A 23,539-nucleotide genomic window follows, 5' to 3' on the forward strand; every position below is an offset into this window, starting at 1 on the left:
TTCTGACCTTCCAGGTCCGGAGTTAGAGGTGGGATCACTCGATGAGTCCGAGGGAAAAAACAACTCTGGAGGCTGAACAGTTTGAGAAGTAGAACAAGAAGAAGGTGAAGAAGAGGAAGCAGAAGGAGAAAATGTAAGGCAAGGTAATGATCTGTCTCCCAATCTCTTGGACAATGTAGCCAAGACACCTAGTTTTTTAAAAATCTGTAGGAAAGTGCGTAATCTGTGGGGGTATAGCTCAGTGTTAGAGCATTAGACTGCAGATCGAGAGGTCCCTGGTTCAAACCCGGTGCCCACTAAAATGTGCTACTTTGTTTATCGCTCCCAAAATGCGTGAAAACATAGCGAAAGCATTCATGTTGCTCAAGACTCTCCGTGGTTTTCTCCTTCTCCTCCAGACAAATGCCGTTTTGTGGTCTAAAGACCACGACTGCATCGTTCCCTTGTTCATAACCTCCAATATTCCCACCCCCCCCAAAAAGGCCCCGGGTCAGTATAGAGGGTGAGGCCGAATGGTCCAGGTACTGCTCCTCCTCTACATGTTTATCCCTTGACACGTAGTCTGACATTCCAGGTCGGGCGTTAGATGTGGGATCACTCGATGAGTACAGGGGAAAAGCCAACTCTGGAGGCTAAACTGTTTGAGAAGAAGAAGAAGAACGAGAAGGAGAAGATGTAAGGCAAGTTAATGGTTTGTCTCTCAATCTCTTGGACAATGTAGCCAAGACACGTAGTCTCTATAAAATCTGTAGGAAAGAGGTAAAGGTCTGGGGGTTTAGCTCAGTGATAGAGCATTCGATTGCAGATCGAGAGGTCCCCGGTTCAAACCCGGTGCGCCGTAAAATTTACTTCTTTAGTTATCGCTTCCAAAATGCGTGAAAACATAGCAAAAACATTCATGCTGCTCAAGACTTTCCGTGGTTTTCTGCTTCTCCTCCAGACAAATGCCGTTTTGTTGTCTAAAGACCACGGCTGCATCCTTCCCTTGTTTATAACCTCCAATATACCCATCCCCCAAAAAGGCCCCGGGTCAGTATAGAGGGTGAGGCCGATTGTTCGAGGTACTGGTCCCCCTCTCCATGTTTATCCCTTGACACGTAGTCTGACATTCCAGGTCGGGCGTTAGATGTGGGATCACTCGATGAGTCCGAGGAAAAACCCAAACCTGGAGGCTAAACAGTTTGAGAAGAAGAAGCAGGAGAAGGAGAAGGAGAAGATGTAAGGCAAGTTAATGGTTTGCTCTCAATCTCTTGGACAATGTAGCCAAGACACGTAGTCTCTATAAAATCTGTAGGAAAGAGCTAAAGGTGTGGGGGTTTAGCTCAGTGGTACAACAGTCGACTGCGGATCAAGAGGTCCCCGGTTCAAACCCGGGTGCCCCCTATTACTTCTTCTTTGGTTATATCTGTTAATGTGCGTGAAAAGGTAGCTAAAGTATGCACGCTGCCCCCCACCTTCACCAAAACACATCATTATTGAACGTTTTGCCCACATTCATTCCAAAGCCTGACGGAGGTCCAGAAGACCTCGCGTACCAACTGGGAAATGTAGCCAAGGGAACCAGTTTAATAATTTCTGTAGGGAGAGGATAATACAGTGGTGTTATCGCTCAGTGGTAGAGTATTCGGTTCAAACCCGGGTGCCCCCTAACATTTTCTTTCTTCCTTATCGCTTTCAAAATGAGGGAAGGATGCTGCCAAAAGATCTAGTTTAGTAACTTCTGTAGGAAGAAGCGAACACTGTGGGGGTATAGCTCAGTGGTAGAGCATTCGACTGCAGATCGAGAGGTCCCCGGTTCAAACCCGGGTGCCCCCTAACATTTTCTTTTTTCCTTATCGCTTTCGAAATGAGTGAAAACATAGCTAAGATATGTGTGCTGCTCATGACATTCCGCGTATGCATGCTGCCCGCCACCTTCACCAAAACAAATAATTATTGAACGTTTTGCCCACTTTCATGCCAACGCCTGACGGAGGCCCAAAAGAGCTCGCGTACCAATTGGGAAAATTTTGCCAAGGGAACCAGTTTAATAATTTCTGTAGGGAGAGGCGAATTCAGTGGGGTTATAGCTCAGTGGTAGAGCATCGACTACAGATCGAGATGTCACTGGTTCAAACCCAGTGAGCCATAAAATTTACTTCCTTAGTTATCGCTTCCAAAATGCGTGAAAACATACCAACATATGCATGCTGCTCAAGACTTTCGTTGGTTTTCTCCTTCTCCTCCAGACAATTGCCGTTTTGTTATCTAATTGAAGACCACGGCTGCATCCTTCCCTCTTCCTTGTTTGTAACCTCCAATCTTCCCATCCTCCAAAAAGGTCGCGGGTCAGTATAGAGGGTGAGACCGATTGGTCGAGGTACTGGTCCTGTTCTCCAATTATATCCCCTGACCCGAAGTCTGACACTCCTGGTCGAGCGTTAGAGGCGGGATCACTCGATGAGTCCGAGGGAATATCCAACCCCGCAGGCCAATCCGTTTGAGAAGGATAAGAATATGTTGAAAGGCAAAATTATGGCTTATCTCTCAATCTCTTGGACAATGCTGCCAAAAATTCTAGTTTAGTAATTTCTGTAGGAAGAAGCGAGGGCTGTGGGGGTATAGCTCAGTGGTAGAGCATTCGACTGCAGATCGAGAGGTCCCCTGTTCAAACCCGGTTGCCCCCTAACATTTTCTTTTCTCCTTATCGCTTTCAAAATGAGGGAAGGATGCTGCCAAGGGATCTAGTTCAGTAACTTCTGTAGGAAGAACCGATTACTGTGGGGTATAGCTCAGTGGTAGAGCATTCGACTGCAGATCGAGAGGTCCCCGCTTCAAACCCTGGTGCCCCCTAACATTATCTTTTTTCCTTATCGTTTTCGAAATGAGTGAAAACATAGCTAAAATATGTGTGCTGCTCATGACATTCCGTGGTTTACTACTTCTCCTCCAGGCAAATGCTGTTTGTGTATCTAACATTAGGACACGGCCGCATCCTTCCCTCGTCCTTGTCTATAAATTCCGAATTTCCCATCCCCCAACAAGGCTCCGGTTCAGCAGAGAGGGTGAGGCCAATTGGGCGAGGTACTGGTCCCACTCTCCATGTTTATCCCTTGACCCGTATTCTGACACTCCACGTCGGACGTTAGATGTGGGATCACTCGCTGAGTCCTAGGGAAAAAACAACTCTGGAGGCTAAACAGTTTGAGAAGTAGAACAAGAAGAAGGAGAAGAAGAGGAAGAGCAAAAAGTAAGGCAAGGTAATGCCATACCTCAACTCCTATTCAATTGCGTCCTGTAGAAAAGAGTAAGATTTTTGAATGAGGAATTGGAAGAACCCAACTATCATCGATAACACTGGGAGAAGGGAATATTGGTGTTGAAAAGGAACTGTCTATAACTTGCTGATGGTAGTAGTTATTCCGTGTCAGCCTCTGTGGTGTAGTGGTTAGTGTGATTAGCTGCCACTCCTGGAGTCCCGCGTAAGACTCTCGCCTCTACCACGAAATTTGAATAGTGGTACGAGGGCTGAGACGGGGTCCACTCAGCCACGGAACGTCATCTGTGTAGAGAAGGGGAGATCAATTCCATCTCAGCCATCCAATCTTCCCATTCCCCACAAGGCCCCGGTACAGCACAGAAAGTGAAGCCACCTGGGCGAGGTGCTCTTCCTCGTCTCCAGTTTTATCCCCTGATCGGAGTTCTGACCTTCCAGGTCCGGAGTTAGAGGTGGTATCACTCGTTGAGACCGAGGGAAAAAACAACTCTGGAGACTAAACAGTTTGAGAAGTAGAACAAGAAGAAGGTGAAGACGAGGAAGCAGAAGGAGAAAATGTAAGGCAAGGTAATGGTCTGTCTCCCAATCTCTTGGACAATGTAGCCAAGACACCTAGTTTTTTAAAAATCTGTAGGAAAGTGCGTAATCTGTGGGGGTATAGCTCAGTGTTAGAGCATTAGACTGCAGATCGAGAGGTCCCTGGTTCAAACCCGGTGCCCACTAAAATGTGCTACTTTGTTTATCGCTCCCAAAATGCGTGAAAACATAGCGAAAGCATGCATGCTGCTCAAGACTCTCCGTGGTTTTCTCCTTCTCCTCCAGACAAATGCCGTTTTGTTGTCTAAAGACCACGGCTGCATCCTTCCCTTGTTTATAACCTCCAATATACCCATCCCCCAAAAAGGCCCCGGGTCAGTATAGAGGGTGAGGCCGATTGTTCGAGGTACTGGTCCCCCTCTCCATGTTTATCCCTTGACACGTAGTCTGACATTCCAGGTCGGGCGTTAGATGTGGGATCACTCGATGAGTCCGAGGAAAAACCCAAACCTGGAGGCTAAACAGTTTGAGAAGAAGAAGCAGGAGAAGGAGAAGGAGAAGATGTAAGGCAAGTTAATGGTTTGCTCTCAATCTCTTGGACAATGTAGCCAAGACACGTAGTCTCTATAAAATCTGTAGGAAAGAGCTAAAGGTGTGGGGGTTTAGCTCAGTGGCACAACAGTCGACTGCATATCAAGAGGTCCCCGGTTCAATCCCGGGTGCCCCCTATTACTTCTTCTTTGGTTATATCTGTGAAAGTGCGTGGAAAGGTAGCTAAAGTATGCACGCTGCCCCCCCACCTTCACCAAAACACATCATTATTGAACGTTTTGCCCACTTTCATTCCAAAGCCTGACGGAGGTCCAAAAGACCTCGCGTACCAACTGGGAAATGTAGCCAAGGGAACCAGTTTAATAATTTCTGTAGGGGGAGGATAATGCAGTGGGGTTATCGCTCAGTGGTAGAGCATTCGGTTCAAACCCGGGTGCCCCCTAACATTTTCTTTCTTCCTTATCGCTTTCAAAATGAGGGAAGGATGCTGCCAAAAGATCTAGTTTAGTAACTTCTGTAGGAAGAAGCGAACACTGTGGGGGTATAGCTCAGTGGTAGAGCATTCGACTGCAGATCGAGAGGTCCCCGGTTCAAACCCCGGGTGCCCCCTAACATTTTCTTTTTTCCTTATCGCTTTCGAAATGAGTGAAAACATAGCTAAGATATGTGTGCTGCTCATGACATTCCGTGTATGCATGCTGCCCGCCACCTTCACCAAAACAAATAATTATTGAACGTTTTGCCCACTTTCATGCCAACGACTGACGGAGGCCCAAAAGAGCTCGCGTACCAATTGGGAAAATTTTGCCAAGGGAACCAGTTTAATAATTTCTGTAGGGAGAGGCGAATTCAGTGGGGTTATAGCTCAGTGGTAGAGCATCGACTACAGATCGAGATGTCACTGGTTCAAACCCAGTGAGCCAAAAAATTTACTTCCTTAGTTATCGCTTCCAAAATGCGTGAAAACATACCAAAATATGCATGCTGCTCAAGACTTTCGTTGGTTTTCTCCTTCTCCTCCAGACAATTGCCGTTTTGTTATCTAATTGAATACCACGGCTGCATCCTTCCCTCTTCCTTGTTTGTAACCTCCAATCTTCCCATCCTCCAAAAAGGTCGCGGGTCAGTATAGAGGGTGAGACCGATTGGTCGAGGTACTGGTCCTGTTCTCCAATTATATCCCCTGACCCGAAGTCTGACACTCCAGGTCGAGCGTTAGAGGCGGGATCACTCGATGAGTCCGAGGGAAAATCCAACCCCGCAGGCCAGTCCGTTTGAGAAGGAAAAGAATATGTTGAAAGGCAAAATTATGGCTTATCTCTCAATCTCTTGGACAATGCTGCCAAAAATTATAGTTTAGTAAGTTCTGTAGGAAGAAGCGAGGACTGTGGGGGTATAGCTCAGTGGTAGAGCATTCGACCGCAGATCGAGAGGTCCCCGGTTCAAACCCGGTTGCCCCCTAACATTTTCTTTTTTCCTTATCGCTTTCAAAATGAGGGAAGGATGCTGCCAAGAGATCTAGTTTAGTAACTTCTGTAGGAAGAACCGAACACTGTGGGGGTATAGCTCAGTGGTAGAGCATTCGACTGCAGATCGAGAGGTCCCCGGTTCAAGCCCTGGTGCCCCCTAACGTTATCTTTTTTCCTTATCGCTGTCGAAATGAGTGAAAACATAGCTAAGATATGTGTGCTGCTCATGACATTCCGTGGTTTACTACTTCTCCTCCAGACAAATGCTGTTTGTGTATCTAACTTTAGGACACGGCCGCATCCTTCCCTCGTCCTTGTCTATAAATTCCGAATTTCCCATCCCCCAACAAGGCTCCGGTTCAGCAGAGAGGGTGAGGCAAATTGGGCGAGGTACTGGTCCCACTCTCCATGTTTATCCCTTGACCCGTATTCTGACACTCCACGTCGGGCGTTAGATGTGGGATCACTCGCTGAGTCCTAGGGAAAAAACAACTCTGGAGACTAAACAGTTTGAGAAGTAGAACAAGAAGAAGGAGAAGAAGAGGAAGAGCAAAAAGTAAGGCAAGGTAATGCCATACCTCTACTCCTATTCAATTGCGTCCTGTAGAAAAGAGTAAGATTTTTGAATGAGGAATTGGAAGAACCCAACTATCATCAATAACACTGGGAGAAGGGAATATTGGTGTTGAAAAGGAACTGTCTAGAACTTGCTGATGGTAGTAGTTATTCCGTGTCCGCCTCTGTGGTGTAGTGGTTAGTGTGATTAGCTGCCACTCCCGGAGTCCCGCGTAAGACTCCCGGCTCTACCACGAAATTTGAATAGTGGTACGAGGGCTGAGACGGGGTCCACTCAGCCACGGAACGTCATATGTGTAGAGAAGGGGAGATCAATTCCATCTCAGCCATCCAATCTTCCCATTCCCCACAAGGCCCCGGTACAGCACAGAAAGTGAAGCCACCTGGGCGAGGTGCTCTTCCTCGTCTCCAGTTTTATCCCCTGATCCGAGTTCTGACCTTCCAGGTCCGGAGTTAGAGGTGGGATCACTCGATGAGTCCGAGGGAAAAAACAACTCTGGAGGCTGAACAGTTTGAGAAGTAGAACAAGAAGAAGGTGAAGAAGAGGAAGCAGAAGGAGAAAATGTAAGGCAAGGTAATGGTCTGTCTCCCAATCTCTTGGACAATGTAGCCAAGACACCTAGTTTTTTAAAAATCTGTAGGAAAGTGCGTAATCTGTGGGGGTATAGCTCAGTGTTAGAGCATTAGACTGCAGATCGAGAGGTCCCTGGTTCAAACCCGGTGCCCACTAAAATGTGCTACTTTGTTTCTCGCTCCCAAAATGCGTGAAAACATAGCGAAAGCATTCATGTTGCTCAAGACTCTCCGTGGTTTTCTCCTTCTCCTCCAGACAAATGCCGTTTTGTGGTCTAAAGACCACGACTGCATCGTTCCCTTGTTTATAACCTCCAATATTCCCACCCCCCCAAAAAGGCCCCGGGTCAGTATAGAGGGTGAGGCCGAATGGTCCAGGTACTGCTCCTCCTCTCCATGTTTATCCCTTGACACGTAGTCTGACATTCCAGGTCGGGCGTTAGATGTGGGATCACTCGATGAGTACGAGGGAAAAGCCAACTCTGGAGGCTAAACTGTTTGAGAAGAAGAAGAACGAGAAGGAGAAGATGTAAGGCAAGTTAATGGTTTGTCTCTCAATCTCTTGGACAATGTAGCCAAGACACGTAGTCTCTATAAAATCTGTAGGAAAGAGCTAAAGGTGTGGGGGTTTAGCTCAGTGATAGAGCATTCGATTGCAGATCGAGAGGTCCCCGGTTCAAACCCGGTGCGCCGTAAAATTTACTTCTTTAGTTATCGCTTCCAAAATGCGTGAAAACATAGCAAAAACATTCATGCTGCTCAAGACTTTCCGTGGTTTTCTGCTTCTCCTCCAGACAAATGCCGTTTTGTTGTCTAAAAGCCACGGCTGCATCCTTCCCTTGTTTATAACCTCCAATATACCCATCCCCCAAAAAGGCCCCGGGTCAGTATAGAGGGTGAGGCCGATTGTTCGAGGTACTGGTCTTCTCTCCATGTTTATCCCTTGACGCGTAGTCTGACATTCCAGGTCGGGCGTTAGATGTGGGATCACTCGATGAGTCCGAGGAAAAACCCAAACCTGGATTCTAAACAGTTTGGGAAGAAGAAGCAGGAGAAGGAGAAGATGTAAGGCAAGTTAATGGTTTGCTCTCAATCTCTTGGACAATGCTGCCAAAAATTATAGTTTAGTAATTTCTGTAGTAAGAAGCGACGACTGTGGGGGTATAGCTCAGTGGTAGAGCATTCGACTGCAGATCGAGAGGTTCCCGGTTCAAACCCGGGTGCCCCCTAACATTTTCTTTTTTCCTTATCGCTTTCAAAATGAGGGAAGGATGCTGCCAAAAGATCTAGTTTAGTAACTTCTGTAGGAAGAACCGAACACTGTGGGGGTATAGCTCAGTGGTAGAGCATTCGGCTGCAGATCGAGAGGTCCCCGGTTCAAACCCTGGTGCCCACTAACATTATCTTTTTTCCTTATCGTTTTCGAAATGAGTGAAAACATAGCTAAGATATGTGTGCTGCTCATGACATTCCGTGGATTACTACTTCTCCTCCAGGCAAATGCTGTTTGTGTATCTAACTTTAGGACACGGCCGCATCCTTCCCTCGTCCTTGTCTATAAATTCCGAATTTCCCATCCCCCAACAAGGCTCCGGTTCAGCAGAGAGGGTGAGGCCAATTGGGCGAGGTACTGGTCCCACTCTCCATGTTTATCTCTTGACCCGTATTCTGACACTCCACGTCGGGCGTTAGATGTGGGATCACTCGCTGAGTCCTAGGGAAAAAACAACTCTGGAGGCTAAACAGTTTGAGAAGTAGAACAAGAAGAAGGAGAAGAAGAGGAAGAGCAAAAATTAAGGCAAGGTAATGCCATACCTCAACTCCTATTCAATTGCGTCCTGTAGAAAAGAGTAAGATTTTTGAATGAGGAATTGGAAGAACCCAACTATCATCGATAACACTGGGAGAAGGGAATATTGGTGTTGAAAAGGAACTGTCTATAACTTGCTGATGGTAGTAGTTATTCCGTGTCAGCCTCTGTGGTGTAGTGGTTAGTGTGATTAGCTGCCACTCCTGGAGTCCCGCGTAAGACTCTCGGCTCTACCACGAAATTTGAATAGTGGTACGAGGGCTGAGACGGGGTCCACTCAGCCACTGAACGTCATCTGTGTAGAGAAGGGGAGATCAATTCCATCTCAGCCATCCAATCTTCCCATTCCCCACAAGGCCCCGGTACAGCACAGAAAGTGAAGCCACCTGGGCGAGGTGCTCTTCCTCGTCTCCAGTTTTATCCCGTGATCCGAGTTCTGACCTTCCAGGTCCGGAGTTAGAGGTGGTATCACTCGTTGAGTCCGAGGGAAAAAACAACTCTGGTGGCTAAACAGTTTGAGAAGTAGAACAAGAAGAAGGTGAAGAAGAGGAAGCAGAAGGAGAAAATGTAAGGCAAGGTAATGGTCTGTCTCCCAATCTCTTGGACAATGTAGCCAAGACACCTAGTTTTTTAAAAATCTGTAGGAAAGTGCGTAATCTGTGGGGGTATAGCTCAGTGTTAGAGCATTAGACTGCAGATCGAGAGGTCCCTGGTTCAAACCCGGTGCCCACTAAAATGTGCTACTTTGTTTATCGCTCCCAAAATGCGTGAAAACATAGCGAAAGCATCCATGCTGTTCAAGACTCTCCGTGGTTTTCTCCTTCTCCTCCAGACAAATGCCGTTTTGTGGTCTAAAGACCACGACTGCATCGTTCTCTTGTTTATAACCTCCAATATACCCCCCCCCCAAAAAGGCCCCGGGTCAGTATAGAGGGTGAGGCCGAATGGTCGAGGTACTGCTCCTCCTCTCCATGTTTATCCCTTGACACGTAGTCTGACATTCCAGGTCGGGCGTTAGATGTGGGATCACTCGATGAGTACGAGGGAAAAGCCAACTCTGGAAGCTAAACTGTTTGAGAAGAAGAAGAACGAGAAGGAGAAGATGTAAGGCAAATGTAGCCAAGGGAACCAGTTTAGTAATTTCTGTAGGGAGAGGATAATGCAGTGGGGTTATCGCTCAGTGGTAGAGCATTCGGTTCAAACCCGGGTGCCCCCTAACATTTTCTTTTTTCCTTATCGCTTTCGAAATGAGTGAAAGCATAGCTAAGATATGTGTGCTGCTCATGACATTCCGTGTATGCATGCTGCCCGCCACCTTCACCAAAACAAATAATTATTGAACGTTTTGCCCACCTTCATGCCAACGACTGACGGAGGCCCAAAAGAGCTCGCGTACCAATTGGGAAAATTTTGCCAAGGGAACCAGTTTAATAATTTCTGTAGGGAGAGGCGAATTCAGTGGGGTTATAGCTCAGTGGTAGAGCATCGACTACAGATCGAGATGTCACTGGTTCAAACCCAGTGAGCCATAAAATTTACTTCCTTAGTTATCGCTTCCAAAATGCGTGAAAACATACCAAAATATGCATCCTGCTCAAGACTTTCGTTGGTTTTCTCCTTCTCCTCCAGACAATTGCCGTTTTGTTATCTAATTGAAGACCACGGCTGCATCCTTCCCTCTTCCTTGTTTGTAACCTCCAATCTTCCCATCCTCCAAAAAGGTCGCGGGTCAGTATAGAGGGTGAGACCGATTGGTCGAGGTACTGGTCCTGTTCTCCAATTATATCCCCTGACCCGAAGTCTGACACTCCTGGTCGAGCGTTAGAGGCGGGATCACTCGATGAGTCCGAGGGAAAATCCAACCCCGCAGGCCAGTCCGTTTGAGAAGGAAAAGAATATGTTGAAAGGCAAAATTATGGCTTATCTCTCAATCTCTTGGACAATGCTGCCAAAAATTCTAGTTTAGTAACTTCTGTAGGAAGAAGCGATGACTGTGGGGGTATAGCTCAGTGGTAGAGCATTCGACTGCAGATCGTGAGGTCCCCGGTTCAAACCCGGTTGCCGCCTAACATTTTCTTTTTTCCTTATCGCTTTCAAAATGAGGGAAGGATGCTGCCAAGAGATCTAGTTTAGTAACTTCTGTAGGAAGAACCGAACACTGTGGGGGTATAGCTCAGTGGTAGAGCATTCGACTGCATATCGAGAGGTCCTCGGTTCAAGCACTGGTGCCCCCTAACATTATCTTTTTTCCTTATCGCTGTCGAAATGAGTGAAAACATAGCTAAGATATGTGTGCTGCTCATGACATTCCGTGGTTTACTACTTCTCCTCCAGGCAAATGCTGTTTGTTTATCTAACTTTAGGACACGGCCGCATCCTTCCCTCGTCCTTGTCTATAAATTCCGAATTTCCCATCCCCCAACAAGGCTCCGGTTCAGCAGAGAGGGTGAGGCAAATTGGGCGAGGTACTGGTCCCACTCTCCATGTTTATCCCTTGACCCGTATTCTGACACTCCACGTCGGGCGTTAGATGTGGGATCACTCGCTGAGTCCTAGGGAAAAAACAACTCTGGAGACTAAACAGTTTGAGAAGTAGAACAAGAAGAAGGAGAAGAAGAGGAAGAGCAAAAAGTAAGGCAAGGTAATGCCATACCTCTACTCCTATTCAATTGCGTCCTGTAGAAAAGAGTAAGATTTTTGAATGAGGAATTGGAAGAACCCAACTATCATCAATAACACTGGGAGAAGGGAATATTGGTGTTGAAAAGGAACTGTCTAGAACTTGCTGATGGTAGTAGTTATTCCGTGTCCGCCTCTGTGGTGTAGTGGTTAGTGTGATTAGCTGCCACTCCTGGAGTCCCGCGTAAGACTCCCGGCTCTACCACGAAATTTGAATAGTGGTACGAGGGCTGAGACGGGGTCCACTCAGCCACGGAACGTCATCTGTGTAGAGAAGGGGAGATCAATTCCATCTCAGCCATCCAATCTTCCCATTCCCCACAAGGCCCCGGTACAGCACAGAAAGTGAAGCCACCTGGGCGAGGTGCTCTTCCTCGTCTCCAGTTTTATCCCCTGATCCGAGTTCTGACCTTCCAGGTCCGGAGTTAGAGGTGGGATCACTCGATGAGTCCGAGGGAAAAAACAACTCTGGAGGCTGAACAGTTTGAGAAGTAGAACAAGAAGAAGGTGAAGAAGAGGAAGCAGAGGGAGAAAATGTAAGGCAAGGTAATGGTCTGTCTCCCAATCTCTTGGACAATGTAGCCAAGACACCTAGTTTTTTAAAAATCTGTAGGAAAGTGCGTAATCTGTGGGGGTATAGCTCAGTGTTAGAGCATTAGATTGCAGATCGAGAGGTCCCTGGTTCAAACCCGGTGCCCACTAAAATGTGCTACTTTGTTTTTCGCTCCCAAAATGCGTGAAAACATAGCGAAAGCATTCATGTTGCTCAAGACTCTCCGTGGTTTTCTCCTTCTCCTCCAGACAAATGCCGTTTTGTTGTCTAAAGACCACGACTGCATCGTTCCCTTGTTTATAACCTCCAAGATTCCCACCCCCCCAAAAAGGCCCCGGGTCATTATTGAACCCTTTAAGTCCTTATTGAGGGACACCTACCTTCCTTACCTATCAGCAAAGTTCATGAGATCTGTCTCTTGGGTCGTTTCGGGTTCTTCGTCACTTGCTGAGGTAAAGGTAGGGTTCATTAATTCTAATCTATCTACTGGAATGAAAGGTCTGTTTTAAAAGATTCCTATTTATTCAGGAAATTCTGAAGCAATCTGTCACTGGTATCATAGAAGTCAACTGTATCCACTGGACACCACAATCATTTTTACATAATGGTCAGAACACTGGTGTGAGACTTTAACGTAATTGCCTGATGGGCATTCTTACTAGAAACCATTGTCTCAATTATTAATCATTTAAGAAAAGAAAGTCTGGAAATCCTTAAATTCGGCTTCCCTGTGAGATCACATGTACCATCATAGTGATTCGTTATGGTCCAGCCCCCGTAACACGAACTCTGGACTCTGAGTATAATTAAGGCCGTCCAATCGGTGTATGCCACACAGTGGTTCTACGGCATGGACCCTTAATTGAATCGATGTGACCTGCGTCTATGTCATGGACCGACCTCTAATCTTCTAAGTTACTTTAAAGTCATTGTGGATGATGACCGCAAGGAAATGATGCTACAATGGCATATGGCCCTAATCTAAGTCACTGAGGTTGATGACCCCCTGACCATCCAAGTTTCTAGGCTGAAGGCTAAACACAATTAAGTTACATCGGTTGATGACCAAAGTTTCCACTTTACTATCCCCAGCACATTCACTGCTCAATCAATCAAAGTTCAATAATTACAACAATAGCAATGCTCACAAACTTTGTGGCAGTAAAATCCATTTCCTTCGGATATGTCCCTTTAATCTTTACTTTATTTTTAATATTCCCCAGACAACAAACTAAAATTTCCAGAATGCATCTCCAAGTTATTCGCTTGATTAAAGTTATTTCAAAATGCGGTTTCACTGAATTTAATAATTTAATAAATTTAAATGATTTAACGAAATATTAACAAACAACAAATTTCATCTCCGCGGACTCTGGTTTCCTCACAAATTTCTACGCAGCTGTGATGTGAATTCAATATTGCGATGTTTATCTGGCTGGAAAAGAATTTGTTACATCATTCATGTCCAGCTATATATCTCATCTCGTGATATCACACTTTAAAATTCAATATAATCCTAACCGTTATTAACACTTGGATATCCTAATAATCTACGTACAAACCAAACAACTCGCCATATAATTACGATGTCATATCTCGTCATTACCATTATGAATTTTGCACACCCCTCACAGACAAATCGATCATCACGACCATCGCTCTATATTTTGGACAACCCTGAAATTGGGTTACTCTGTTCCTTATACTCAAAGTTCGTGATTTCAAATGTTCATTACGTCCCCAATTACAGTATTTCACAATACTTAGATCATTACCGGCTATGAATTTTCAACTAAATCCAGCATTTTAACGTTTTCCTGGCCGAGAATACAGTCTCAATACCAAGCCTGTCCCGTTAGATAGCTGAGCTGTCTCACCCCCCTCGCTCGCTTGGCAGTTACAGGAACCACCTGGTTTATTCACAGTTGACTGACTTCTCAAAATGTTCCCTTTAAAACTCTGCCGACATAATTAAACAAATACGATATTCTAACCAACAAAATGCACAGATTATGCTTCAAGATGCCCACACTAATTATACGCGTCGCCAATTGATACCGCTATAGATTTCTATGAATTTCTTTCCATTCCCAACATTATAAAATATTCCTCGGGCTATCATGTCCCAGCTTCAATGACAGGACTCTAACCTGATTCGCACATCTCATCTCAACTCATATAAAACACTCCTCGGACTTCCGTGTCCCGGCTTCAATGACAGGTCCAACCTGATCCACAAAACTAACCTCTGTTTCCCAGCTCCACAATTATCATCGACAAAGAACTGGAATAAAATCCTCACTAGAAATTCCGACATCTAATATCGCACAATGCATTACTCATGAATAACTTTGCATAAATGATATCGTATTTAATAACTTGATTTTTACGAGAAATGACTGAAACATTCTACTAGATCTTTTTATTGTCAGTCAGACATAGTTTAAAATGGGCATTGAAAAAAAGAACGTTTCTCTCCGTGACCAAATTCATCTCCCTTGGCTCTCACCCGACAGCGCGCTTCCACTCGATTGAAAATGAGTGACCATGGATTATTATTATTAACGTCAAATTGCAGACAGAAGAATTTTACATCGAATGAACATCTTACATTGACATCACAAAATACAGGCAGTACACTCACACGGATGACGATCTACATTGGACGTGATATCACTTCAGAACCTTATTCAATAACTTTTTACAACATTATACGGCCCTCGCAAAACTTCAAAAATTTTATCCAAGTGGAAATAAAACAAATGACTCTTTTAGTCGTACTCTCACATTTACAAAACTTAGTAGGGCGACCACTGCGTCGTATATCCCCATTCAAAATACACTTTTAGAAATCACGAGACGAGATATAAGAGGTAGTAAGATGGAAAGCCACCTACCTCATGTCGTCACGCCAGTATTCGTCTTAGGGCTCACCTGTGACCCTGGCATTTTATTTAGCCATCTTTACATTCATGGCTGTACATCTCATTACGTTTCTTCAGGTTTCCTGGAATAAAGCATAAAAAAAAAGAAATACCCTTCACTTGTTTGCGGAGCGCACACGATGGATTGTAATTATTCCCGCACACGAATTACTTAATCACATTAGAATATTTCAGTACTTTGACCGTCCTATCTGGTACAGTTATTTCACTCAAGAAACTAATCTCCCCATGGAGTCAAGACTTAGCCGCAATGGCTAAAATCTGCAGTCGAACTCAGTCTACTTTCGTTGGTTTGATTTCGCAGAGCAGCTCAACAATTTTTCGTCCGCTTTGTATCACAAATGCCGGAGAAGGAAGCTTCGTCATGGCGTCCCTTCATATTTATAGCAGTTACCCCCTCTCTTCGGATCTCTCCCTTTGCCGCCAAGAAAATTTCTCTAAATTTTCTGACTTACCTAAACTGCAATTTCAAAAGTTTTGAAAGTGACTACATGCTTGCTACATTTCTGGCGGTAGTGTTCGTGGACATTTAAAAATTTTACGGGTTCGATTTGTGAGATGATTGACCTCCTTTGATAGGCACAATATTTTTTTGACTTGGCGTGGTCACGCCATGTACACGCGCTTTGAAATAGTTCATAAAAATTACTTGAGATTCTTCCGCCGTCGACACGTGTGGTTGACGTCACGTACCCCAGAGCGTGGGACCGAAGGTAATCACCCCCTCGTCACGTGTCAAATCCATGCTATCAAGAATCCAACTTTTAATTATTTTGTTACACTATGCATAATGTTCTTAGGGCACAAAGGTCATGGGTTCATATTTCCCCCAAGACACGAATTCCTTTCGCACAGTGACAAGGAATTTCCTTTAAATACTCCAGATGGCGAAATTTCTAATTTTGACGTCTGATGAAACATGACCTTTGAATGTAAATTCCTTTCCTCTCTCTTATGCAGTTGGTCATCTTCTGGTGTGCGGATACTGGTTGATGCCCTCAGCTTCCTGGTAGTTCTCCACTGAATTTTCGACTGAGCTATTTATCCCTTCCTCGCCGTCAAAGTCCTCCTCGCTGTCAAAGTCTTCTTCCTCAGAACCTTCCTCAAATTCTCCCTGTTCTATCGAGATTTTCTCTGTAAGATTCCAATACTCCTCAAATGCTCTCAATATCACAGAGTCTGGGACTTGCCTGCATTCCCTACATCGTTTCAGTGGGTCATCCTGCTTTTCTTCGAGCGGTTCCACATCTTGATCCACCACTGATTCAATGAGGTTAACTTCCTGGTCCGCCATATCTTCAGGTTTGCGATAAACCTTCAAGTTCGCTGCATTGAAAATAGCCTCAGAGCGTCCATCTAACGACTGAATTTTATAGGAATTATTTCGGAAACTCTGGATGACTTTAAATGGACCCATATACAATGGTGCAAACTTCGCGTAATACTTGTCCTCAGGTTTTGAAAGAGCGGGTTTACGAACAAGCACATATTCGCCTTCTTTCAAGGGCCGATGAAATCTCTTATTTTTGACGCGTCTCAAACGTCGGTCAGCTTGCTGACGAAGGTGCCTAGCTGTCTCTTCAATGCGCATCGCTTGAGTCGGCCGTGGGTCGCTCGGACACTTCACCACTGCGTGCCATGGTCTCAGAGGATAAATATCGGAATGAACCACATTTGGGACGCATCCTATAGATTCGTGGATTGTGTTATTCACGCAATCTTCTATGATAGGTAACACATCCATCCATCTCCAATGCTCTTGAGCACAGAAGATCCGACAGAACTTCGCGATGACCTGCATAATTCGCTCTGACGGGTTTCCCTCCGGATGGCGAACTGAACTAAGAATATGTCGAATTTCAAGCCTTTGCAACTCCTGTTTAAATTGAGCTGAGGTAAATTGTGTGCCGTGGTCCGTTAATAAAAACATGGGCTTCCCCATAGCTGGAATTATGGTCCTATTTATAGCTCTTAATACCAATTTAGTGTTTGCTTTCTGTAATGGACATAACGATGTGAACTTAGAGAATACGTCCACGGTTACCAAGACGTATCTATTCCCTCTACGTGACTTGGGAAGGACTCCGTAAATATCCATCGCGAACAATTCACGAGGTTTAGCTGGTAAGAGAGGTATCGGTGCCTGTCGAATGAGGTACGGGTTCGCCTTAACCCTCTGGCATGTGTCACATGTAATTACAAGGCTTCTCACGTCTTCTCGTAGATGAACCCAAGTGAATGTTTCCTGAAGGGTGGCGGCGACCTTGTCAATCCCACCATGACCGGTTATCCTATGGGCATGCCATATAAGACCCTTCCTAAGTGGTGGTGGTACCACAATTCGAGATTTAGTGTGATCCTTGTCTATGAATTTCAACAAGGTGTTGTCGACAAACAAATAGCTCTCAGCTAGCTTCTCAACTTCTCCACGTCCTGGGTCGTCATGTGGAAGTTCTCCCTTCAACAACGAAATTAACCTGCCACAGAACTGGTCCTGTCGTTGACATTCTGGTAATCGTGTCAGCTCATTTAGAAAGGTTCTATCTTCGTCAGTTAACTCCACGAAGTTCACCTCATGTTCGTTATCGTTTGGGTTTCGACTTAGGGCATCCGCCAGGACATTTGACATTCCTGAACAGTGCTCGATGGTCAGATCAAACTGCTGGATAAACAGTGCCCACCTAGCTACTCTCTCGCTAGCAACTACCGTCTTCATCACAAAGGTCAAGGCCTTGTGGTCCGTCCTAATGGTTATAGGGAATCCAAAAATCATCTTTCTCCAGTGCTGTAGTGATTGAACAATTGCAAGCATTTCTAATTCAGTGACACTGTATTTTAGCTCGTGTTTCCTAAGTTTACGGCTAAAGAATGCCAAGTAGTTCTTCTTCTTGGGTTCTTCTCCTTCCTCTTGGTATAAAACTGCACCAGTCCCTACGGTGGAAGCGTCAGTTTGCAAGATAAAGGCCTTATCGAAATTCGGGTACCCTAGCTTCACACTTCTAGCTAACATCTCCTTAGTATCCCGAAAAGAAATCTCATGTTCCCTAGACCATTTCCATCGATTGTTCTTTACTAGCAAATCTTGCAATGGAGCCACAACCTCCGTATAATTTGGACAGTGATCACTGAAAAATTGACTCATACCCAAGAACTGTCGGACGTTCTTTACCTTGATAGGCCTTGGAAAGTTGTCAATTGCCTGCAATTTCACTGGGTTAGGGCGTACTCCTTCACCATCAATGATGTGTCCTAAGAAGAGAACTTCCTCCTGTCCGAAATTTGATTTTTTCAAGTTGATCTTAAAACCAGCCACCCTGAGATTTTCGAGTAGCAACTCGAGATGATGAAGATTTTCCTCGAAATCCTTCGACGAAAGCAATATGTCATCGACATAGCGCGTAGTTATGGCCTTAACCTGTTCGGTGAGGTTGCGATCTAGGGCGCGTATGAGAGCTGCACCGGCGTTTTTTATCCCAAACGCGAGACGGTTAAAAACATACGTGTGCTGGTCATACAGGAATCCAGTAAACAATCTTGACTTCTCATCGAGCATTATATGATGATACGACGAGGTCAGATCAATATTAGTGAAGCGGCGCTTGCCCCTAAACCTCCTAATAACTTCTTTGATGGGAGGAGCTCTATCGTTTTCAGGGATTAGTCTGTCATTTACGACCCTTGCATCCAAGCATACCCTCAGGGACCCGTCGGGCTTCTGAACGGTAACTAAGGAATTAACGAATGGTGTATTTGCCTTGGAAATCAACCCACTTTCTTCCATCTCTTTAATAATTTTTCCAGCCTCCTGGCGATGTTTCTCCGGAATGGGATACGGCCTACGTTTGAACGGCTCCCAACTGTTTACAGCCAACACATATTTGAAATTTGGAATGCATCCTGGCTTTGAATCGAATACATCCTGATATTTCAGAAGTAGTTCCCTCAACTTCATCTTCTCTTCCGCCGTCCCTGGGCATTCTGATACTTTCTCATTTATCAAATCTTCTACAGCCTTTCCCAATTCAGTCTCGAGGACATCCCACTCTTCCTGATTGACCTCTTCTGTTCCCTGTTCTATCTCCTCTTCTGCCTCCTTAGAAACGGTAGTGAAATGGACTTCTTCCTCACACATTCTTCTCCCAGTCTGATCCAATGATTCTTCGTTTAGAGCTACTAATTCCGGTCCGTCATCCTTCCTAAATTTCACCTCTCTCCTTCCTAAATCGATGACGGCATTACTTTCACAAATGAAGTCTGCTCCCAGAATAACATTATAGTGCAGCTTTGAAATTATGACAAAAGGATGCGAAAATGTCATGTCTCCTATCTGCAAATCCAAAAATGTCTGCGTTTTACAAATGGCAGTTTTGTCGGGAATGACTCCTCTAATTTTGATATTTGCTACAGGAATTTCTGGCAATTTCTTCCGAGTAGACAATTCGTTAAAGAAATTTTGTGAAATTAAGCTGATGCTGGCGCCTGTATCCAATAAACAGCTCACCTTAAAATTGCATATCCTGACATTAATGATTGGTAGCTCTCTTATTTTCCTAACCTCCTGTCTGAGGTGGTCTTCAACTAATTCATCTGGTTGTATAATCCAGGAGTCAATCTGGGCTACTATCCAGCCGTCGCGAGAAACATATTCAGGCTGTGTGTGGGAATCCTGTCTCGTAACCACTACTGGAAATTTGGAGTTTTTTTTCCGCTCGTTTGACGAGTTCAGACTTTCGTCGAAATGAGGCGCGTTAGGGTTTAATTCCCTATCCTGGTGGTAGGTCTTTCGGATAGCTCCAGTATGGGACATGTCTTGAGCTCCTACACAGTCAGTGTTGACTTCCCTTCGTTGGATGCTGTCCTTCCATTTGTCCTGTCCGGTACCTGACCTCAGCTCTCTCAAATACTGGTCCCCTTCTCTCCTTCTCTCTTCAGGCCCGTGCCAACGGTCAGAACGTCTGGAATTTTCGTAGCCATCCCCTCTTCTGTTGCCTTCATTCCCGCGTGGGTTCCTTCGTCTTAGATCTGAGTTCCCCTGGTATCGACCTTGGTTTCTTCTCCATTGTTCTCGGCGTCTGTCCCACTCTTCGTGATGGTATCTGGGCTGTTCCCAGTTCTTCCTACCTTGGTATGGCCTGGTGTCGAACCGCCGTCCCTCATTCTCATATCTCGGTGCTCGTGAAACTTCCCTATCTGGCGCGCTCTCCTGGCTGTGATTTACGACATTCACCTGGGGCTCTGAATGCCTGACTATTCGCGGGGCTGATTGATGCGAATGGGTCTGGTCCAGCTGTCGCAATATCAATTCTGCCTGCATCGGGGTTTCGACCTTCGCAGCAATTAATATTCTCTGGATATCCGGTGGGAACTGTTTCTGGATAGCCTGAACCAGTTCTTGCTGACTTGGGGCTGATTCCAGTTCCTTGAACTTAACTAATTGTTCGGTAAAGTAAAGCGAAAATTTCGGCGGTAATGCTGTGTTATACCGGCGACTATATAACTCTAGCCTTAGGTTCTGCTGAATCTCAGAATTCCAAAATTTGCCCAAAAATGCGGTCTGAAATTCCTCGAACGTGTCAAAGCTATATCGGAAACCTTTGAACCACAGCGACGCAACTCCGTCTAGGTACCATTCCACAGTCCTTAGTTGCCTCTCTTCAGGTATCCTATTATCGCGAATATACTCTCTAAGTTCCCTAAGAAAACCCTTTGGCGTCTGGGTACCACTGCCATCGAATTTCTTAGGCTGATCTTCCTTAAGACGAATCATGTTTATAACATTAGTGACGTTTTGCCCCTGAGAATGGGTAGAATTGTCAAAGTGTCCGTTCCCTGCAGGATGTATGGGACTACTAGCGTTGCTAGGGCAACTGAACGACATATCTGAGGTGCGGCGAGATTTACTAACCACTTCCTCTATCTTGGCCTGGACTCCTACGATATTGTTCACTAACCCATCCAGTTCCAATTTCCGGGCACTAACTTCCCCCTTAAGAGCCTCATGAACAGATGTCAACTCGTCGCTCAGTGTTATGACCTTATCTTGGGTATCTTTAAGTTGTTTCGATAGGTCTACCCTTGTATCGCCTAAATCCTTTCCTAGTTCCTCAATATCCGCTTGTACCTCCTCAATACTCCTAGCCGTTTCTTCCTGAGTTGTACCTAATTTCCTCATATCCTCTTTATTCATCTGGATTAATTTAAAGTCAATGGCCTCAATACGCTGGTCTACAGTTGCCTTGACGTCTTCGGCTACCTGGTCTACTTTGTCATTTACGACGGCTATCTCTTTACACAACATTTCCTTATGTTCATTCATTGCTGTGAAGACCTTTGACTTATCGTCTTCACGCATGATGTTGAACTTCTCTACCTCTGTCTTCAGATCGGCCTTAAGCTCAGCTTGATCTGACATCAACTGCTGATGTAGTTCCCTACTTTCGTTGACGTGCCTATCGAGGTCTCCTCTAATTTTGTCCTGATTTTCACTCAGAACACGATGTAGCTCGCGAGTTTCTATAAACTGCTGATTTATTTCGTGTTTAAAGTCACCAATATCCTTCCTAATATCAACGCTGGCTTCCTTACAACTATCCTGAGTGTCCTGCACTTTAATGTCAACATTTTGAACAACTTCCTTCATACCTTTTAATTCTACATCTGCACTATCTAATTTATTGTCCATTGTTCCTACGACTTCCTTCATACCTTTCAATTCTGCCTCTGTACTATCCAACTTCATACTCATACATTTAATATTCTCACTTAAGTCCTTCCTATCGGCCTCCATTCTCTCCATAAAGTCCTTGATCATTTGGGCCACCTGCCCTTGGGCCAATTCTCCCTCCTGCATAAACATACTGTATTTAACAGAAAACGATAGGTCATCGGTGAGCCCGAGACTTCAACGGCGTATAATAAGACTACAACGATAAACATCACAACATCCTCCTATCTAACACATCACACTGTTAATGCAACATTCTCTAAAATTTTTATTTAATAAAACGTGAACTGCAATGTTCACTCGATCAAAGTGATCAGCCAAAACACTCAAACCAGTATTCAAAAATTTGGGAAATTACACTAACACACTTAAATTATAACTTTCATTCAGTATATAAATTATTCTCATAGTGGTATCTCCTAGCCTTACTCATCGGGCGTTTATCTATTTCTTCGAGTTCACTATCAACTCTGGCGCACGATTTTATCATCCATAATGTGGCATAGCCTCAACATTATTTCTCTTTTCCCGTAGTACACGATTTTTTTCAAAATATCCTTATCGTTATCGTGACTTAGGTTCCCTCATCGTTGAGTGACTGATGCCACCACGTTGGAAGCCATTTTAATGGTCGACCAACGTATAACAATCCTACAATTGGTCATCGTTTCACTGATGTCAACCAACATAACTTGTAGTTCTTCTCTCGATGTACTTAGGCCCTCTCTTAAGTGACTGAAGCCACCACGTTGGGCAACATTTTAATGAACCCTTTAGGTCCTTATTGAGGGATACCTACCTTCCTTACCTATCAGCAAAGTTCGTGAGATCTGTCTCTTGGATCGTTTCGGGTTCTTCGTCACTTGCTGAGGTAAAGGTAGGGTTCATTAATTCTAATCTATCTACTGGAATGAAAGGTCTGTTTTAAAAGATTCCTATTTATTCAGGAAATTCTGAAGCAATCTGTCACTGGTATCATAGAAGTCAACTGTATCCACTGGACACCACAATCATTTTTACATAATGGTCAGAACACTGGTGTGAGACTTTAACGTAATTGCCTGATGGGCATTCTTACTAGAAACCATTGTCTCAATTATTAATCATTTAAGAAAGGAAAGTCTGGAAATCCTTAAATTCGGCTTCCCTGTGAGATCACATGTACCATCATAGTGATTCGTTATGGTCCAGCCCCCGTAACACGAACTCTGGACTCTGAGTATAATTAAGGCCGTCCAATCGGTGTGTGCCACACAGTGGTTCTACGGCATGGACCCTTAATTGAATCGATGTGACCTGCGTCTATGTCATGGACCGACCTCTAATCTTCTAAGTTACTTTAAAGTCATTGTGGATGATGACCGCAAAGGAAATGATGCTACAATGGCATATGGCCCTAATCTAAGTCACTGAGGTTGATGACCCCCTGACCATCCAAGTTTCTAGGCTGAAGGCTAAACACAATTAAGTTACATCGGTTGATGACCAAAGTTTCCACTTTACTATCCCCAGCACATTCACTGCTCAATCAATCAAAGTTCAATAATTACAACAATAGCAATGCTCACAAACTTTGTGGCAGTAAAATCCATTTCCTTCGGATATGTCCCTTTAATCTTTACTTTATTTTTAATATTCCCCAGACAACAAACTAAAATTTCCAGAATGCATCTCCAAGTTATTCGCTTGATTAAAGTTATTTCAAAATGCGGTTTCACTGAATTTAATAATTTAATAAATTTAAATGATTTAACGAAATATTAACAAACAACAAATTTCATCTCCGCGGACTCTGGTTTCCTCACAAATTTCTACGCAGCTGTGATGTGAATTCAATATTGCGATGTTTATCTGGCTGGAAAAGA

At 44.6% G+C, this 23,539-nt stretch overlaps 8 non-coding genes across 8 annotated transcripts; all 8 read left to right on the forward strand.

The window, feature by feature from the left end:
• The first annotated feature begins 1,743 nt into the window (after positions 1-1,743).
• TRNAC-GCA (transfer RNA cysteine (anticodon GCA)) lies at positions 1,744-1,815 on the forward strand. The gene has a single exon. It is a non-coding gene; the product is annotated as a tRNA-Cys (tRNA).
• Positions 1,816-2,594: 779 nt separating this feature from the next.
• On the forward strand, positions 2,595-2,666 carry TRNAC-GCA (transfer RNA cysteine (anticodon GCA)). Its single transcript has one exon. It is a non-coding gene; the product is annotated as a tRNA-Cys (tRNA).
• A 2,216-nt stretch (positions 2,667-4,882) lies between these two features.
• On the forward strand, positions 4,883-4,955 carry TRNAC-GCA (transfer RNA cysteine (anticodon GCA)). The gene has a single exon. It is a non-coding gene; the product is annotated as a tRNA-Cys (tRNA).
• Positions 4,956-5,734: 779 nt separating this feature from the next.
• On the forward strand, positions 5,735-5,806 carry TRNAC-GCA (transfer RNA cysteine (anticodon GCA)). Its single transcript has one exon. It is a non-coding gene; the product is annotated as a tRNA-Cys (tRNA).
• A 95-nt stretch (positions 5,807-5,901) lies between these two features.
• TRNAC-GCA (transfer RNA cysteine (anticodon GCA)) lies at positions 5,902-5,973 on the forward strand. The gene has a single exon. It is a non-coding gene; the product is annotated as a tRNA-Cys (tRNA).
• Positions 5,974-8,120: 2,147 nt separating this feature from the next.
• TRNAC-GCA (transfer RNA cysteine (anticodon GCA)) lies at positions 8,121-8,192 on the forward strand. Its single transcript has one exon. It is a non-coding gene; the product is annotated as a tRNA-Cys (tRNA).
• A 95-nt stretch (positions 8,193-8,287) lies between these two features.
• On the forward strand, positions 8,288-8,359 carry TRNAC-GCA (transfer RNA cysteine (anticodon GCA)). Its single transcript has one exon. It is a non-coding gene; the product is annotated as a tRNA-Cys (tRNA).
• A 2,409-nt stretch (positions 8,360-10,768) lies between these two features.
• On the forward strand, positions 10,769-10,840 carry TRNAC-GCA (transfer RNA cysteine (anticodon GCA)). Its single transcript has one exon. It is a non-coding gene; the product is annotated as a tRNA-Cys (tRNA).
• The last annotated feature ends 12,699 nt before the right edge of the window (positions 10,841-23,539 follow it).

The sequence above is a fragment of the Anabrus simplex genome, chromosome 8, assembly GCF_040414725.1.
Source record: "Anabrus simplex isolate iqAnaSimp1 chromosome 8, ASM4041472v1, whole genome shotgun sequence".
Classification (NCBI taxonomy): Eukaryota; Metazoa; Arthropoda; class Insecta; order Orthoptera; family Tettigoniidae; genus Anabrus; species Anabrus simplex.